General features: G+C 46.9%; 1 protein-coding gene across 1 annotated transcript in view; it reads left to right on the forward strand.

Moving 5' to 3' along the window:
- The first annotated feature begins 9,646 nt into the window (after positions 1–9,646).
- The window catches only part of EPB41L1 (erythrocyte membrane protein band 4.1 like 1), a 128,110-nt gene continuing 120,136 nt past the window's right edge, over positions 9,647–17,620 (forward strand). Inside the window, exon 1 of the mRNA XM_020281984.2 lies at positions 9,647–9,783. The gene's annotated coding sequence lies outside the window, so the exon portion shown is untranslated. The remainder of the gene's footprint in view (positions 9,784–17,620) is intronic.

Below are 17,620 nucleotides of genomic sequence, written 5' to 3' on the forward strand. Positions count from 1 at the left end.
ATACCTTAGACTGAGTATCTTATAAACAGCAGAAATTTATTCCTTACAATTCTGGCCGGGAAGGCCAAGCTCAGGTGGTGTTGTCTTTGAGGGCCCACTTTCTCACAGACTGTGGGTTTTTGCTATGTCCTCACATGTCGAAGGGGCTAACTAGCTTTTATAAGGGCACTAGTCCCATTCATGAGGGCACCTAATCATCTCCCAAAGGCCTCACCTTCAGTACTGTCACATTGAGGATTAGATTTCAATGCATGCATTTGGGGGGGGGGCACAAACATTCAGAACATAGTAGCAACATCTTTATAACTTTTAGTATGTGTATGAATATCTTTAAATAATACATACTATTGCTTTCTATGTTTTTAAGCTTAATATAAATTATATAAGTTGTATCCTCTTTTCTACCAACATTATGTTTTTGAAAATTATCCATATTCTTATATTTTCACTGCTGTGTACTATTTCATTATATGAATATACTACAATTTATATTTTCTACCTATTAGTGAACATTTAAAGTTGTTTCCAATTTTTCATATTATAAGCAATACTTCAAAGAATATCTTGGAACATGTCTCTTTTTGCAAATGTTCCAGAGTTTCCCCGGGTTTTATATCCAGCTGTAGAATTGCTAAATCAAAGGCCTATATATTTCCTACTTCACATCATATATTGCCACAAGTCTATTACTAGTGAGGTAGAGCATTTTCATGTTTTTGGCCATTATTATTTTTTCTGTGAATTTCTTGTTCACATCCTTTGTCCATTTATCTAATATAGATTGTTAGAAAGTCTTTATACATTTTGGATTCTCATCCTTTGCTAGCCAAAAAGCATTGAAGAGGTTTTCTCCTAGTTAGTGGCTTATCTTTCTTTATGGCATCTTTTGATGCACAGAATTTCTACATTTACTATAGTTGACTATATCAATTCTTTTCTTTTCTTCCTTTCCCCTTCCCTTCCCCCTTCCCTCCCTTCCCTTCCCTTCCCTTTTTGAGACAGAGTCTCACTTTGTCGCCCTGGCTAGAGTGCAGTGGCATCACCATAGCTCACTGTAACCTTAAACTCCTGGGCTCAAGCAATCCTCTTGCCTCAGCCTCCTGAGTAGCTGGGACTACAGGCTCGCATCACCATACCTGGCTAATTTTTATAGAAACGTGGGCTCACTCAGGCTGGTCTTGAGCTCCTGAGCTCAAGAAATCCTCTGGCCTTGGCCTCCCAGAGTGCTGGGATTACAGGCATGAGCCACCTCGCCTGGCCTCATTTAAAAAAAAATTGTTATTATTTTTTAATATTAAGAGGGGGAAGTGAGGTTCAATTTCCTTTTTTTTTTTGAGACAGTCTCACTCTGTTGCCCTGGCTAGAGTGCAGTAGTGTCATGGTAGTTCACTGTAACCTCAAACTCCTGGGCTTTAGTGATCCTTCTGCCTCTGCCTCCCGAGTAGCTGGGACTATAGGTGCATGCCACAGTGCCTGACTAATTTTTCTACTTTTAGTAGAGATGGGGTCTCGTTTTTTGCTCAGGCTGATCTTAAACTTCTGAGCTCAAGCAATCTTCCCGCTTCGTCCTCCCAGAGTGCTAGGATTACAGGTATGAGCCACTGCACCGGTCAGTTCTTTTTATTTAATTAATTAATTAATTAATTTAAGACAGAGTCTCACTCTATTGCCCAGGCTAGAGTGCTGTGGAGTCAGCCTAGCTCACAGCAACCTTGGCTCAAGCAATCCTTCTGCCTCAGCCTCCCTAGTAGCTGGGACTATAGGCATGCACCACCATGCCCGGCTCATTTTTTCTATATATTTTTAGTTGTCCAGCTAATTTCTTTCTATTTTTAGTAGAGACGGGGTCTCGCTCTTGCTCAGGCTGGTTTCAAACTCCTGACCTTGAGCAATCCGCCTGCCTTGGCCTCCCAGAGTACTAGGATTACAGGCGTGAGCCACCGCGCCCGGCCCTTTTTATTTTTGATTTGTGTGATGGTTAATTTTGTGTGTCAACTTGACTGGGCCATGGGGTGCCCAGAGATTTGGTTAAAAATTATTCTCAGTGTATCTGTAGGATGTTTCTAGATGAGATTAACATTTGAATCTGTAGACTGAGTAAAGCAGATTGCCCTTCCCATGTAGGTGGACTTTATCTAATCCCTTGAAGGCCTGAATAGAACAAAAAGGTGGAGGAAGGGAGAATTTTTTCTCCCTGTCTGTATTCAAGTGGGACATTGGTCTTCTCTTGCCTTTGGACTTCTACTTGGACTGAATGTATACCATTGACTCTCCTGGTTCTCAGACATTCAGACTCAGACTGGAACAAAACCATTGGCTTTCCTGGGTCTGCAGCTTGCTGACTGCAGATCTTGGGACTTCTCAGTCTCCATAACCATGTGAGTCAGTGTCTTCTAATCAATCTCTCTCTCTCTATCTTTCTTTTATTGGTTCTGTTTCTCTGAAGAACTCAAACTAATACAACATGTGATTTTTTGTGTCTTGTTGAAGAAATATTTGCCTACTCTGAGGTACTGAAGATGATTTTTGTTAGTTACTTCTAAAGATTTTAATGTTTTGTTTTTGAAATGTAGGTCTTTAATCTAACTGAAGATTATTTTCATGTATGCTATAAGGTAGGAAGCTTATTTTATTTTTTTTCCAAATGAATAACCAATTATTCAGTATTATTTTTTAAATAATTCATTAGTATGAGTTTCCTAGGCCTGTCATAACAAATTACCACAAACTGGGTGGCTTAAAACAACACAAATTTGTTTTTTCACAGTTTAGGAGTACAGAAGTCTGAAAGGTGTCAGCAGGGTTGGTTCCTTCTGGAGTCTCTGAGGGGGAAAGCGTCCCATGCCTCTCTCTTAGCCTGTGGTGGTTGCCACTAATCCTTGCCCTTCCTTGGCTTGTAGACACATCACTCTAACCTTTGCTTCCATCTTCACAGTGTCTTCTCTGTGTATGTGTCTTCTCTTATTAGGATGCCAGTCATTGGATTTAGGGCCCACACTAAATCCAGGATGAATTATTCTTGAAATCCTGAATCAGTAATATCTATAAAGACCCTATTTCCAAATAAGTTCATATTTTAAGGTTCTGGGGGGAGGGGCATGAATTTTTTTGAGGGGAAGACTATTCAACCCACTGTATAGTACCACCTTTCACTAGTGTTTTTCAAATGCCATTTATGTTGTTTATCAAATTTCCATATTTGTGTGGGCAAAGTAGTCATTTTATAATGCAAATCTCTTATAAAATGATTATACATTTTTCATGAGATAATCTTATTTAGTCCTCACAACAATTCTGTGAGGTAGGTACTACTGAAATCACCCACATTGTAGAGGGGTGTGCCAGTCTGCATTTCCTAAGTTATGATGAGATAACAGACAACTCCAAAATCTCAGTGGCTTATATTGATACAATTTTCTTCATCGCATTACACATCAGTAGCTGTGAGGCAGCTGTGGGTTGACTGCTGTTCTGCTTTGTATCTTTTCTTTCCAGGATGCAGGCTGAAGGCACACCTCCTACCCAGGACACACCTTTCCAGTGGCAGAGATTAAAAAAAAAAGTAAGATTTTTTGACTTAAACATACAATGGCTCTCACATTTCTGCTTAGAACTGGCAGTCAGCTCTCCAGCTCATATTGCACTGGCCAAAGTAAGTCATGTGGTCAAGCTTGACAGAGAGCTGAGGAAGTGTACTCCTTCCTCTGGAGGGTACTCAAGTCACATGGCAACTCTCTGGGATGTATAATCCTCTTACTGGCAAGGGGAAGAGCAAATAATGCAGAACAATAGTATCTCAACCACAGGGGTTGAGTTTGCCCAAGGTCAAACAGCTGGGAAGGGGCAGAGCCAGGATTCAAACTCAGAGACTATCTCCAAAGCCATAGTGTACTCCATGGCTCTCTACTGCCTGCTAGGTGGGGTCCAAATATAAATAAGCTTCAAACATGTGTATTCCTGCAGCCTGGAGTGCTCCTCTACCTCTTCTGTGTGCTGAACCCACTCTTTTTTTTTTTTTTTTGAGACACAGTCTCACTCTGTTGCCCAGGCTAAAGTGCTGTGGCATCAGCCTAGCTCACAGCAACCTCAAACTCCTGGGCTTAAGCAATCTTTCTGCTTCAGCCTCCTGAGTAGCTGGGACTACAGGCATGTGCCACCATGCCTGGCTAATTTTTTCTATATGTATTTTAGTTGTCCAGCTAATTTCTTTCTATTTTTAGTATAGACAGAGTCTCGCTTTTGCTCAGGCTGGTCTTGAATTCCTGAGCTCAAACAGTCCTCCCGCTTCAGCCTCCCAGAGTGCTAGCATTACAGGCATGAGCCACTTCGCCCGACCTGAACCCACTCTTGAGACTCCACTCTAATCTCAGCTCCTTCAGGTGTTTCTGTCCTCAGAATTAAATCATCATGTGCCCCCACTACTCTTTATAAATACATATTACTTTGTACTTATGATCTCATTCCCTCTGAAGGGTGGGGATGCATTCTTATTTGTCATGTGCCCCCTCTGTCCCCAAGGCCTTGCACAATTTTCCCAAATGTTTGCAGTATTTTGTGGTGAGATGAGTAGGGGGCACAAGCTGCAATTGGGCCATACTCCTGATGATGAGAACACTTGGCCTACTTTTCCGCTCATCTAAACTAAGCTTAGCACCTTGTGCTTGGGTGACTCTGGCAGGTCAGCCCCACATGACTCATTCCATAAGCCTTCAGCGCCTGTCACCACAAGGCTCTGGGCTGGGGTGTGTGTGTTGGTGGTGGTGGGGAGGGGAGGTGGAAATTAACATTCACCTTTTGGAAACCTTTCCCTTCCCCCAGGAAAAGGACAAGTAAAAGTCCTTCCCTTAAGTAGGCTGGGCAAGTCCCTACCCATAGGGCTGGGAGGACAGAGGAAAGCTCTGAGAAGTGAAAGAGCACTGAAGTGCACTGTGGAAGACTTTACTAACTGGCCCAAGTTATTAAGTTTAACCTCTCTGACCTTCAGTTTCCCTGGCTATAAACTGGGGACAACACTGATCTTGCTCTTCTTCCTAGGCTGTTTGAAAAATACATACTAAAGTGCTGGAAATCTTTAGGAATGCAGTCTTGAAATCACACAGACTTGTATTGGAATCCTTTTTATAAGCTGTGTGACTGTGAGAAAATTGCAGATCTGCATGAGCCATGGTGTGCTCATCTATAAAGTAGAGATAACAATTAGAGCTGCCTCCCAGGATGAGAAAATTATCTAAGTAAAGTGCTTAGCATTTACTAAGTGCTCAATAATTTTGACTATTTCCATATGAGATGATGATACTAAGGAAAGGCTCAGACCAAGACTCATTTGTGAACATATAATGGAGGGGAACAGAGTCTAACTTTTCCTAGAACTGGTTGCTTCTTTTAACTAAGTACAAGGTGTGGCTCAAAGGAATGAGGAAGCAGTTCACAAGCTGACAGGGCATAGAACATTGTTTATCTTCACAGATCTTGGGGGAGGGATAGAGTAGTTAGCTGACCCTCCCAAAAGATCAGAGATCCTTGCCCTTCATCCCACCCCTATAGACACAGTCCACTTGACTCTTTTTTGTCCCCTCCTACCAGTCCAGTCACCAAGTCCTGGCAAGGCTGCCTGTGAAATAATAATAATGATGATGATGATGATGATGATATTATTACTGTGAGGCTTGTTAAGGCTTTCTAATACATCTGGATATGTATTAGATATCCAGGGATATCCCAGTTATCCTTCATTATCTCTCTCCCATTCACAGAATCCAGAGTTAGGAGGGAACTTGGAGATTATTCTGTGTTTCACAAATGGTGACACTGAAATCAGAAGAAGGGAAGGGATTTACCCAAGGTATGGGATTTATCTGAGACCACACAATAAGTTAATGGCAGAGGCAGAACTAGAACCTACAGCTCCTGACTCCCCAGGCTTACACCAGGGCTCCTTTCAAGCCTGTCGTTAGCTTTCCAATCCCACTACCTCTGTGTCTATTTTCTTATCTCCTGCACTACTGCAATGGTTCCTAACAAGTTCTCCCTGCTTCTGGTCCCTCCTCACCAATTTCTTTCCCTTCATAATAGAACTAGAACTTACCCATTTTTCAACTTGAGGGGTCACCTGGTTCCTGGTTCAGCCTCCCAATGACGACCCAATCTTTCTTTGAATACATTTATTTATTTAGACAGAGTCTCACTTTGTTGCCCAGGCTAGAGTGCTGTGTGAGCTCTAGCTCACAACAACCTCAAACTCCTGTGCTCAAGCAATACTGCTACCTCAGCCTCCCGAGTAGCTGGGACTACAGGCATGTGCCACTATGCCCAGCTCATTTTTTCTATATATATTAGTTGTCCAATTAATTTCTTTCTATTTATAGTAGAGACGGGGTCTTGCTCTTGCTCAGGCTGCTTTTGAACTCCTGACCTCGAGCAATCCACCTGCCTTGGCCTCCCAGAGTGGTGGGATTACAGGCGTGAGCCGCCACGCCCGCCTGAATACATTTATTGACAATGAGTTCATCACTCCTAAGATGGTCCATTCTACTCTTAGGTAATTCTGACTGTTAGAGAATTCTTTATTATCTTTCTGGATGTCTACCCATAGGAGCTGGGTGGAATTCTTTCATATCCATTCAGTTAGCAAATAGTCAATGTTTAATATGAGCCAGGTCCTGGGTGGACTAGGTGCTAAGGGGAACAGAAAGATAAATTTGACATGGATCCTTCCTTCAGAGCATGTGGCCTAAGGATTCACTTATCCAGAATTTCTTGGTTTTTTTTTTATTAGACTTAAATAATAGGAAACAAATCAAATCTCCTTTCTGTATGAGATATTTGGAGATATTCCCCACAGCTCCCTTGTGTGTTCTCTTCTCCAGGCTACTTAAATCATTCATCATACAGCATAGTGTACAGGTCCTTAACATTATGGTCTCTGCCTCTAGACATCATCCAGTGTCCCCTTCAGAATGTGGGACCCAGAGCTCAGCCCTGTGTCCAGCTGTGATCCATCTAGGGCAGTACAGGGCTGGCCTGACCTCTGGTTTCTATGGATACTTTAATCACAGCCACTTTTGCTCCCTTCTTTCCTTTCCTTTCTCCTTCTGCTCATTCCTTCTTTCCTTCCTTTCTCTCTCCTTCTCTCTCTTTCTCCTTCTTTCCCTCCCTTGCTTTCCTTTCTTTTTGTGTTTTTGCAGCTACATCGCACTGTTGAGCTTGAGGTCAACTAAAACCTTAAAATCATTTTCACTGAATGTGTACTTAATCTAGACTCTTTCTATACTGTATTTGGGACACATGATCATTTGGAACTGCACTGTCCAGTATGGTAGCCACTAGCCCCATATGGCTATTCAAATTTAAGGTATTTAAAAATAAATAAAATTAAATTTGCAGTTCCTCAGTTGTACTAGCCACATTTCAAGTGCTCAATAGCCACGGATGGCTAGTGGCTGCCATATCAGCATAGATTCAGGACATTTCCATCATTTCAGAAAGTTCTGTGGAACCGCTCTGGTTTGAGCCTAAGCGCAGGAGTTTACACTTATTCTGTGTAGCACCGCATCTTGAGAGGTCCAGCTCAGCCCCCAAGGCTGCAGAGATCTTTAAGAAACTGATTCTGGTTTCTGGAGTGTTCACTGTCTCTCCCAACTTCATGACAACAGTAGATCTGATCAGTATTTCATACCTTCCTCTGCTTCATCTGAAACCACTGATAAAAATGTTTAGCAGAGCAGAGAGGGTTGCAACTGAGCCCTAGATGTGGTGCCCCACACTCCAGTCCCATGTCACAGTTGTGCAGTCGTTTAAAAACTTAGGCCTGCATCCCAGATGCTGTGCTGGGTACCAGGTACCTACAGGGAGACAGAAGATACCAACAGACAGAGTCCTGCTGTAATGAGTGCCCTAGTAGTAGTTCAGATGCCTTTGTCTCACATTCAGGGCTGCTTCTGTCTGGCCTGTGATCATTGAAAGTGCAAGGTTGGGAATTAGCTTCTCCAGTTTGGATCCTGGTTCTGCCACTTTACAAGCTATGTAATGTCGGTGTTTCAGTTTAAAAATGTATAAAGTGGGGATAAGAATAACCTCGATCTGATAGTGTTATTGTGCAGATGAAATGACTTGATGCAAGCAAATCTCTTAGAATAGTACCTGGACTATAGTAAGTGCTCCAAACAAGTTAGTTATCATTGGTTCTTATTATTAATTATAATTTTCCCTCCTGGACAAGCCATGCTCAGTCTTGCTTTGCGGCCTCAGCTTCTGTAGTTTTGCCCTCCCTTCGTTTGTGAAAGTCCTTGGAGGGCCAAACCAGACCTCCCCTCGCTGATTTCTTATGTTCTCAGCTGCTTACTTTGTATCTGCTCTTAGTCTCCCACACTAGAGGTCCGGACCACAATGAAGAACCAGGATTATTGAGCTTTACCTTGGCTCTGTGCTGCCTGGAGGAGAGACCCAGGATAGACTTCTGATCTGCAAAATGGGGATAATCACAGCTGCCTATTAAGACTAGCTTAGGGCCAAGTGAGACACAGTAGGTGAAAGCTCCTGCACTTAGGCCTTTGCATATGTCCCAACTTCCAGTAAAACTCTCCCAAGTGAGTGACACTTGCTTCTTCCCCTTGTTTCTGTGCTTTAGCATCTTAACAAAGGAGACCCAGGCTCATTATTCTCAGCACTTCTGGAGGGTCTGCCCCCCTCCCCCACTGGGAGCCCTAGGGCAGGAATTCCCTCCTTTTCTTCATCTATGGAATGGAAACATCTAATCAGTGTCCCATCTTCTCCCAGATGCTCTTTTGGGCTCCCTGAATTTAGGTTATCCCTTCCTTCCCCTAGCCTCAGTCCATTCTCAAAGCATCTATAAGGGGGCCGTGGTGGTTATTAACCTAATCTAGAAACGCCCTTTACTTTGGGTGTGCCTGGGCTTGTAGGGGTTGGAGGCTGAGCGTCAGAGTCCCAGAGCCCAGGACTAGCCCTTGTAGAGACCCCAGTGAGTACAGAGGTGTTGCCACCTGAGAGGGGGCTGGAACCCACGCCAAGCGATGCTCTGCGATCTCCGGCCGCCTAAACAATGGGAAGGCGGCATGGAGACGGGTGGGCGTCGGCCAGGTCTGGGCTGGAGGTGGACATGGTCGGCAAGCTGGGCGCCGAGCTGCAGGGTTAGCCCGGGGCACTGGGCCAAGGGCCGAGAAGTCTAAGCCAGGGATAACCGAGGTCCCCGCTGGCAGGGACCTGGGAGGAGGTGGGGGCGGGGCCCGAGCCCACCGGGCGAGGGGGCCCCGGGTGGGGTCTCCTCCTCTTCCTCACCCGACCGCTCGCCCCCGGCCTCTGAGCTCCGTGGTGGCTCACGTAGGCGCCAGGCCAGGTAGGGAAGCCGGTGACCGGCCCCCAGCGCCAGGAGGGCTCGCGGGGCTCAGCCCCCTCCTCTGCTCCCCTCCCCGGGAGCCGGCTCGGCTCCTCCCGACGCGCGGGCCCGGCTCCGGCGGCTCCGGCGCTCCCCCGGCTGTTGGCAACTCGCGGCTGCTGTTCGCTTGTTCGCCCGCCCGCTGCTGCTTGGGCGGCCGGGATCGCTACCTCCTCCACCGGGGGAGCGGGCCGGGGCGGAGCGGAGGGGGGAGAAGGGGTGTGGGGGGCGGGCGAGGAGGGGGCTGAGCGCCGTGGGAGGGAGAGAAGGAGCGAGCGCGCGAGCGAGCGGGGCATTTCTGCGCAGCTCGAGTGCGCCTCGGAGCCCGCCCGGGCGGCCGCCGGACGCAAGGACCGAGAGACAGTGCCCGGAAGCTGCTTCGCCACCGCCAGGTTAGCTGCGCCAGCCGTCCTCCTCTGGGCCCCGGGGACCCCACGGCGTCCGATCCCGCGTGTGCGTGTGAGGTGATCGCCGAGGGCTGGATCGCCGTTCCTCGAGCACTGACAGGCCGGCGGGCAGCCTCGGGGGGTAAGGGGGGTGGACGCCGGTGCCTGGAGCCCCATGCTTCGATTCGTGCGTTTCAGTACTGGCGCGGGTATGTGTGTCGGTGTTCCCGTCTCTGGGTGTGTGTTGGGTGTGAGCGCGCGTATGCCCGTGAATCTGTGCGAGTGGATGCTCGATGTGCGCGCGCGTGCGTGTGTGCTCCGGGTGTGCATCTGTGTGTGCGTGTGTGTGAGGGTGCGTGTCCGGTGTGTCTCCACGCGTCTGGTGTGTGCCTATCTGGGTGAGGATATGTGTCTGCGTGTGTCTGAGTGAATTTGTGAGAGGGTGTGTCTGAACGTGTAGCAGAATGTGTGTACATCTGGTTGAGGGCGTGTGCCAGTGGCTTCGCTCGTGCCTGGAGCCAGCGGCGGGGTGTGTGTGTGTGTGCGTGTCCCTGTGTGTGCACCAGTGTGACTCCTTGTGTTTGCGCGTGTGAGGGCGGGTGTGTACCCGAGTAGCCCCGGTGTGCGTGTGTGCGGCTTTGTCTCCGCACCGCCGGGAGGAAGGGGTGGGGGCGGCGGTCCAGGCACTGCTGTCGCTTGGAGCCGGGCACCTGGCCCGGGCGGTGGGTGGCCACGGCTAGGGCATCCCTGTCGGGCGGGGACTCCCTGCAGGCAGGTGGGCGGCCACACCCCGGGGCCCGAGGGAGCTGGGCTGACAGCTAAGGAGCCCTCGTTGAGAGCTGAGCTGCAGCAGAGGGCGTGTCCTGCCTGAAGCCCGTGTGTGTGTGTGTGTGTGTGTGTGTGTGTGTGTGTGTGTATGTGTGTGAGCCCCCGCGCACACACACGAGGGGTGGTGGTGGCAGGGACAGCTGTTCCCAGGCTGGCGACCCAGCCGGTTCAGGGATCCATTTCCTGTCGCGGCCCTGGGACCCTAGAGGCCAGACCTAACCTGGCCAGGCCAGCCACTGCTCCCATCTTCACCCATATAGGGCTGGGGGTGCCAGGGTAGAGCAGGGGCTCAGGTGCCCAGAAAGGACTAGAGAGGGAGAACCACTCTCTTAAAGGGCCAGCTCCTCACTCCAAAAGGAATCTCCCCTTAGGTGACCTCTCTACTTTGAGTGAGATGTCTCTGGGTGTATATCTACCACTTGCCTGAAGTATTGGTGCACACATGCCTTTCTAGATCTGTAGTCTATGTGCATGTGTGTGTTCTCCTTGTGCGTTTGGGTGCATAGGTGTGTTTTATCAGTGCACAGTGAATAATGTTTCTCTTGATGTGTATGTGTTTTTGTAAGTTCTGGTATATTTGTTTTTATGTATGTATAGTTGTTTGTATATTAGTGAGTCTGTGTTTGTGGGTTTGCAGGGAAGTGGAATTTTGCTGCCAACTGGAGTAGGACAGAAAAATTCTGTCCAGAGCCACTCTATTTTAGAAAAATTGGGTGAAAAAGGAAGTTTGGGGATTTAGTCCCCAGCTTTGTGGGGTTCAGATACTGGAACTGAAATAAACTGGGATTTGACTGGGATACAAGGATAGAGAGAAATTGAGAATCTTATAGGAGGAAGAAATTGTTCTGGGAGAAGGATATCCAAGCACAAGAATTCTTCAGTTCCACTTCTTGCCTGTAACTTCACCTCCCCCTTTGTAGCTTGGCTTGCCAGGATACTGTGCATAGGATTTGGAGTGAAAGGGGAGGGAGCTGGAAGTGTAAAAGGAAGGAAGATGGATGGGTGATAGGATTGGGGGCCAACAGCAGATTTCTGCAATTCTTAAAATGATTCCCTGCCAAAGGCAGCAGAGGCTGGGGAAAGCTGAGCTTGCTGTCCCCTTCCCTGAATTCCAGAATATAGCAATGGCTCTGGCATGGAGCTCAGGAACCCTGGAGTCTGGTCTGGGGATCTCCTTTTGACTTTAGTCAAACTCTTTTTATGTTTATCTGTTCAGCCAATACATTTTTATTAAGCCTTTTTTGAGACAGAGTCTCCCTTTGTTGCCCAGGCTAGAGTGAGTGCCGTGGCATCAGCCTAGCTCATAGCAACCTCAAACTCCTGGGCTCAGGCAATCCTGCTGCCTCAGCCTCCTGAGTAGCTGGGACTACAGGCATGCATCACCATGCCTGCCTAATTTTTTCTATATATATTAGTTGGCCAACTAATTTCTTTCTGTTTATAGTAGAGACGGGGGTCTTGCTCTTGCTTAGGCTGGTTTCGAACTCCTGACCTCGAGCAATCCGCCCGCCTTGGCCTCCCAGAGTGCTAGGATTACAAGCGTGAGCCACCCCACGCCTGGCCTTATTAAGCCTCTTTATGTAAAAAAGTCTAAACTCCCTAAGCCTAGGTTTCCTTGGCTGAATAGCTGGTAGGCTGAATTTTGGGACTTCGAGGCCCTTTCCCTTACTCATAGTGCTAGAGTTTGTCTTAAATTTAGGAATCCACCCTTCTATCCCGAAAGGATTCTGGCTATGGTCCCCACTCACTGCTCCCCAGGCACAACCATATACTGTAGTCTGGAGCGATGGTTCTTTTTTTTTTAAGACAGTCTCACTTTGTTGCCCAGGCTAGAGTAAGTGCCATGGCATCAAGCCTCGCTCACAGCAACCTCAATCTCCTGGGCTCAAGCGATCCTCCTGCTTCAGCCTCCCGAGTAGCTGGGACTACAGGCACGCGCCACCATGCCTGGCTAATTTTTTCTATATATATATTTTAGTTGGTCAATTAATTTCTTTCTATTTTTAGTAGAGATGGGGTCTTGCTCAGGCTGGTTTCAAATTCCTGACCTTGAGGGATCCACCCACCTTGGCCTCCCAGAGTGCTAGGATTACAGGCGTGAGCCACCACACCCAGCTGAGCGGTGGTTCTTAAATTGTGGTCATCTCACCACTGGCAGTGGGGTCACCTGGGAGTTTGTTAGAAATGTAAATTCTTGGGCCTCATGCCAGGCCTAGGAATCAATAACTCTGGGAGTGGGGCCCAGCAGTCTATGTTTTAACAAACACAGGTGATTCTGATGTACTCAAGAGCTCAAAAGAGGTGTAGACAAAGAGCTAGGAACTTCCTATAAGTTGAAACCTGTAAAGCCTCCCTTGTCCCTCACACACGTGTACCTGAAATAGCCCAGAAGCCCCACATGGTAGGTAGGAGTTCTGGTTTCAATCCCAGGTCTTCCTTGTGATTTTGGACAAATCACTCCCTTGCTGACTAATGCAGTGACTCTTTGACAGTGTCTACTCTGGGTCAGGTTCTGATCCAGGGGTTTCCCTGCTCTGTTTAGTTTCTCCAGTCCTTACCTTTATCTATAAAGCCCTGCAGGATACAGTCTCTTCCCACTTCTTTGGAAACCAGCCACTTTGACCTTTTAGTTCATCTAGGCACCATGAGCTCTTTTGCGTCTGGGATTTGCACGTCATGATGTTTCCTCTTTCCTCTGTCTAGCACACTCTTCTCCTGCTTTCTTACCTTTTTCTTTTTAGAGACAAGGTCTCACTCTGTTGTCTAGGCTGGAGTGCAGTGGCATAATCACAGCTCACTGTAGCCTCAAACTCCTGTGTTCAAGTGATCATCTGTCCTCAGCCTCCCAAGTAGCTACAGGTGCATGCCACCACACCCGGTTAATTTTTAAATTGTTTTTTGTAGAGACAGGGGTCTCACTATGTTGCCCAGGCTAGTCTGGAACTCCTGGGCTCAAGCAATCCTCCCATCTCAGCCTCCTAAAGTGCTGGGATTATGGGTGTTAGCCAGCGTGCCCGGCCCCTGCTTTTATCATCATTGACTCCTACTTTTCTTGAGATTTCAGCTCAGTAGTCACTTTCTCAGGGGGGCCTTTGCCAACTCCCTGGGCTAAATCAGTTTTCCCTATTATACATTCTTAGAGCTCTCTGTGTCTCACAGGGCTTATGCAAGTTGGTAATTATACATGGATGTGTTAGTTGTTTGATTGTCTCCCCTCACTAGACTGTAAATGCCATGTGGACAGGAACTTGCTTACTAATCTTCTTCAAGTCCCACATGGTGGCTGACTTATGATTTATGATCAATAAGTTTATCAAATGCATTAATTTTTAAAATGAGAGATGGTGCTAAATGATACCCAGAATTTCCACTCAAGCCTTGATGTTGTATTATCCAAGCAGGCCTCAGACTTTTCTCAAGTAGATTTATCTGCCTTTTTTACTGTTCCATCTTCCATTTCCTGGCCATAGATTTGAGCACTCACTGTGTGTCCACGCCCATGCTGGGCTCTGCTCTAGGGGAAGCAGGAGAAAGCTCTTCAGGAGACACAGCCTAGCATAGGTTCTGTGTCCTCCTAAATTAGGATCCTGCAGAATTGAGAAGAGGAAGAACACTGAATGAGGACTCTAAAGATCTGGGTCCGCTCCTTGTTCTATAACTGTGAGCCAATCACTTTCCCTTTCTTTTCACGTTTCCTCTTCTGAAAAATGAAGGTATTGGACGGATGGTGTACTTAGTAGTGGTTATTAGCTCTAGCTCTGGAGTCATTCAGGCTTCGCCATGTACTAGTTAGTTGGACTTGCACAAGTGATTTCATCTCTTCATTTTCTCACCTGTAAAACAGGACCAGTGCTAGCATCTGTTTCATAGGATTGTATTGAGAATTAAATGAGATAACATACATGGAATGCTTAGCATAATGTGAGCACATAATAAACTTTTGGTAAATGTTAGCTATTATTACTATTATGGCTACTCCATAATTCAGTTCAACATTCTTAAATGTCTTTATATTGGACCCTAGGCCTACAGACGAAGAAATAAATACAACAATGGTCACAGGATGAGGGTAGGGGCAGGCATGTAAAGATGCAATACCACGAGGATAATGTGCAAGGTGCCAGAGTGTGGCTATTTATGGAGGAAAAGGCTTCATGGAAGCCTTTTGGTATTTGGGCTGGATTTGATATTCCAGGCAGTTGGAACAGTCACATGCACAGCCAGAATGGCTTGTTAGGGGAACCCAAATAGTTCCATGTGGTTGGAACAGAAGATGGTAAGCATGGGGACAGGTGGGGTTAGTGGCTAGAGATAAAGCTGAGAAGAAGGTTGGGTCCCTTATCTGGGACAGGCCTAAGAGCCTGACCAAGTCCTGCAGGTGGTAGGGAGCTAGGGAAGAGGATTAAACCAACCTAGAAGGATCAGATTTACATTTCAAAAACACAGCTCTCTAGGTGGTGGTAGAGGATGGCCAGGGTGGAAGGAGAAAACTGTTGTTGACCAGGAGACCCAGGCACAAAGGCTGCTAAACAAGTTTGATGGGGGGTCCCAGTGGGGTGGATAGAGTCCTAGAACATCAGGAAATACAGTTGGTGGACTTCAGGCCAGCCTGGCCCCAGAAGGTAGAGGCAAAGTGAGAGTGACTTCTCAAGGGTCTTCAGGTCCCATTTAACTTCCACAGCTGCCCAATGTGAGGTCATACTGGACTAGGGTAGGTCCTAAATCTGATTGATGTCTAATGTGAGGGGGAATCTGAAACCCAGAGTTTGAGTGTCATAGGTCTGCTACTCAAAAGGATTCACAGTATATTAACTTCCTAGGCCTAGTGTAATGAAGTACACTACAAACCAGGTAGCTTAAAACCATAGATATTTATTCTCACAGTTGTGGAGGCTAGAAGTCTAAAATCAAGGTATCAGCAAGCTTGGTTCCTTCTGGAGGCTCTGAGGAGACAGTCTGTTCCCTGCCTCTCTCCTAGTGGTGGCCAGCAATCCTTGGCATTTCTTGGCTTGTGGCCACATCTGCCTCTGTTGTTACATGTATTTCTCTGTGTCATCTCCTCTTATAAAGACATAAGTCAGATTTAGGACCTACCGTAGTCCAATGTAACCTCATTTTAACTTAAGTAATTGCATCTGCAAAGACCATATTTCCAAATAAGGTCACATTCTGAAGTTCTAGGTAGACATGAATTTGGGAGCAGAGGGAATACTATTCAACCCAGTACATGCAGGAAGATGGGAAAGAGTGTAGGCCTTATAGTCCCACAAGCCTAGATCCAAATTCAGGCTTTGCAACAGAGTATCTGAGAACCTTAGCATGGATGAGTTACTTTTTCTCAGCCTCAGTTTCCTCTTCTAGGAAATGGGGACGGTAGCACCTATAACAGTGTTGTGGTAGTGAGGCTGATCAAAATAACAGATGTGAGCATGCCTAGTGAGGTTGCATACAGTAGGCACTCAATAATTATTAATTGTCTTTGGCTCCCTCTTCTCTGTTCCCTCTTCTCAGTAGCTGGGACAAGTCATTTAATCTTGCTTCACTTTCCTCATCTGTCAAATGTGAATAATCACCATCCAGCCCTGCCTACCTCACCAGATTGCAATCCCTGGAGATAATGAGAAAGCTCTCTGTAAATTGCTTAAGGGGTTGTTGCTGTGATTTTTAATTATAATCGTCATCATCATAATAACCCTTGGCCATTGCCAGTGGATGTGCATTGCCACATCCACTGCATTCTCAGCAGAGCCCAGCCCAGCCTGCTCCTCTCCTGAGACAGGTCCTCTGCCTGTTTGTGCTCAAAGGCATCCCATGAAGTGTAGCCATTGTCAGAGTTGGGAGGACCTTAGAAATGGTTTTTGTCATTGCCCTCAGTAGCCTGAGGAGAGAAACTGATGCTCAGGGAGAAGAAGTGACAGCCCCAAGGTCACACAGCTGGTCACTAGCAGTTAGAACACCTTATTCGTGGCTCCTGTTTACAGTCTGAACACTGCTTTTTCCCTAGTTGCAACTTTAGCCCCAGAAGCAGAAGCTTGGAGCAGGTAGAGACCTGGGTAGGGCTCTGTACAGGTTCCAGAGGCAGGGACTCAGCAGGGGTGAGTCCTGCTAAGTCAGGATCAGAATCTCAGAAAGGGGTCCTTGGGTCCTGAATGAGCAGGCAATGCCTCTGCAGGCTGAATGGGCAGGTTGTTTTATTATCAGCCTAGCTGTGGCCATCTCTACCTGCTCTAGTGGGAGGGGCCCGCAGCATGGGGAGCCAGAGCCTGGAGGTAACCGAAGGCTTCAATGTCCCTATTGACAGCTAGGCCAGTACTTGTCAGCAGGCTATGTCCCTCTAAGCCTTGCCTTGGTGGGTCTAGAGAAGGCTTTGGAAAGGAGAGAGGGCTTATCCCGTCCTGCCACTTTCTGGCAAGTCATCGCCTTTCCCCCAAACTGGGAGAGCCAGGCCTTTCTCTGGCCTGTTGATTCTTCCCCTTTCCTTTCCTTCCTCCTCTTCTCAGTTCTCTCTCAATCCCTTCTCTCTGCTTTCCCTTTATCCCTCTCCCCACCTTCTCCAGGTTAGAAGTCTGAAGATAAAGTCTCCAGACCCACTTCAGGTGGGTGGTTTTTGGGTTGCTTGAGGCCACCTAAGAATTAGAAAGCCTAGGGTCTTCCTCCTAAGAGGCTCACTCTGGTGACTTATACACAACTGCTTACGTTTATTGGCTTATGTGTGCCAGGCCCTGTGCTAAGCACTTTACATGCCTTATGTCTCTTAATCTTACAACTACCCAGAGATTACTGTTCCCATTTTATTAAAGGAGGCTAAATAATTTGCCCAAGGCCTACTAAACAACTGGCCCAGTCCTCAGTCAGCAAGTGGCACAACTAGAATTTAAATCTAGATCTGTCCAAAGCCCATGGGTACTCTTGAGTCTTTCCTATATTGCCCCTGGTGGGGCTTGCAAGAACATTTAGGGGACCACAGAGGGGCATACATTTGCTAAAATTCAGAGAACAAATTCTTGGCTTTTGA

This window comes from Microcebus murinus, chromosome 16 (assembly GCF_040939455.1).
Source record: "Microcebus murinus isolate Inina chromosome 16, M.murinus_Inina_mat1.0, whole genome shotgun sequence".
In the NCBI taxonomy this organism is placed as follows: domain Eukaryota; kingdom Metazoa; phylum Chordata; class Mammalia; order Primates; family Cheirogaleidae; genus Microcebus; species Microcebus murinus.